Source organism: Vicugna pacos, chromosome 31 (genome assembly GCF_048564905.1).
Source record: "Vicugna pacos chromosome 31, VicPac4, whole genome shotgun sequence".
In the NCBI taxonomy this organism is placed as follows: Eukaryota; Metazoa; Chordata; class Mammalia; order Artiodactyla; family Camelidae; genus Vicugna; species Vicugna pacos.
In genome coordinates, this window is record NC_133017.1 from 608,038 (window position 1) to 610,186 (window position 2,149).

Consider the following 2,149-nt stretch of genomic DNA (forward strand, 5'->3'; position numbering starts at 1 on the left):
CTGTGACCTAAAATAAAAGCAAGACTGAAAAAGTAAATAAAAGTAAATGCACAAGTTAGTTAAAAATTAATGTAACTCTATAAAAAATTTATTAACTAATTCATTATATATTATTGATTGACTCCCTACTGTAAAAACATCCAAACTTTCTAGATACAATGATAAACCAGACATTCTATAGTTTACATTCTAGCAGGTAATCTGTCACTGATAGATAGCATGGACATACAGTTCATTCTTTAGTATATTTCTTATTATTCCTTTAGAGAAAAGGAAAGTTTGAATCAGGTTTCATAATTGATAATGCACTTATTTAATACTTGATCGGCCTTTTTTCCTCCAGAGCTTTTTCATAGCATTAGTCATCTCAGAATTTCTTAGGCTGTAGATTAGTGGGTTCAGCATGGGGGTTACAATTGTATAAAACACAGTCAATGATTTGTCAAGGGGGACAGTCTTAGCAGGTCTTACATATATGAAAATACAGGGAACAAAGAAGCAGACAATGACAGTGATGTGGGACCACAGTTCTGGAGGGCTTTCCACATCCCTTCTTGACTCAGGTTCTTTAGAGAGTGCAAGATGACTCCATAAAAGATGAGTAAGAGCAGAAACACAATAGTGCAGATTAATCCTCCATTTGACACCACTAAGAGGTCAGTGACATGTGTTTCAGTGCAGAACAGTTTCAATAAGGGGTACACATCACACATAAAGTGATCAATGACATTGGAGCCACAGAATGGGAGCACTTAAATAGTACTAACTTGAATAATTGAGTGCAGAAAACCTCCAACCCAGGACACCATCAGCAGCACAACACAAACCCTTTGTCTCATGATAACCAAATAATGCAAGGGCTTACAGTTGGCCACATAGCAATCATAGGCCATCACCAACAGAAGGAAGAACTCTGACCCACTGAAAAAGTGCTGTATAAATAGCTGAGTCATGAAAGATTCAAAGGATATAGTGTTTTCCCCAAAGAACAATTCGGAAAGCAATCTAGGGGAAATAGAAGAGGGATAAGCCATGTCCATAAATGATAAGCTAGCAAGAAAACAGTACATTGGTGAGTTGAGGGTCTTACTGACAGTTATTGTCACAACAATGAGAAGGTTGCCTCCCAAGGTCAAAATGTAGAAGAGCAAGAACATAACAAAAAGGACCTTCTGCTCCTTTGGATTCTGTGTGAGGCTCAGGAGGACAAAGTTAGTTGCATTGTTCCTTGGTTCCATCTAGTCTGTACAGGTACTGAGGTCACTATTAGAAGCAGTTTACCTACAAAACAGTAGGGAAAACTTCTAAGTGTGTTATAAGTTTCATCTTTTATTGACCTATTCAATTAAAAACTGTATATGGAGTATATATTTGTGCTCAATGTGTCATAGATATTGTACCAAGCTGAATAAGATATAGCTCCTTGCTCTCAGTGATATGATACATGGTGAAGGATCAGAAAGTCCCACATCCATGTAATAAGGGGTGTTATAAGAATTTTGACACAATGCTAAGGATCACAGTGTAGGACTATATCAGTCAAACTAGAATCAGAGAAGGGCTTCCTGGGAAAACCAACAATTTAGGTCAGTTTTAAAGGAACAGTGAAAGAACAAAGAACAAATAACAAAAAAAGAGGGGGAGGGGAATTCCATGAAAATGTACACCATTTATAACCATGAATGTGTAATATTGAGACCCAGTTAAATTAACTTACATATTCAGTGTGAGTAGATCAAACTATGAATAAAAGGTCACTGTCCTGGACTGCTTTAGTCTCACTGAGACTTTTTACTGAGGGTCTGTAGTTAGATATTCCTCTTTTTCCTGACCAATGCATACTGAAGTAGTGTCTCCAGCCCCTACCTCTACTCTAATTTTAACACTCGTGTAAGCAATATCTCCAATTTTAGAGATCTGCTGTTGTATATCAATGTAGTGTCTATTACAAAAAAATTTAAAATTTTCCCCATCTCATTAAATAGTGTCACCTTTTAAAATCTCACCTAATTACTCACTCCCTTTTTGTTCTCATAGTTCTTATTCATATCTGTAACAAATTCTATTGTCTCTACTCTCACATTATATTACAAATTTGATCATTCCCTACCTCCCATTTCCTTCCTGGCCTACTGCAGTAGCCTCCTGC

General features: G+C 36.7%; 1 pseudogene; it reads right to left on the minus strand.

Annotated features, from left to right (window-relative positions):
• Positions 1-309: 309 nt before the first annotated feature.
• On the minus strand, positions 310-1,238 carry LOC102540311 (olfactory receptor 4A47-like; annotated as a pseudogene).
• Between the last annotated feature and the right edge of the window lie 911 nt (positions 1,239-2,149).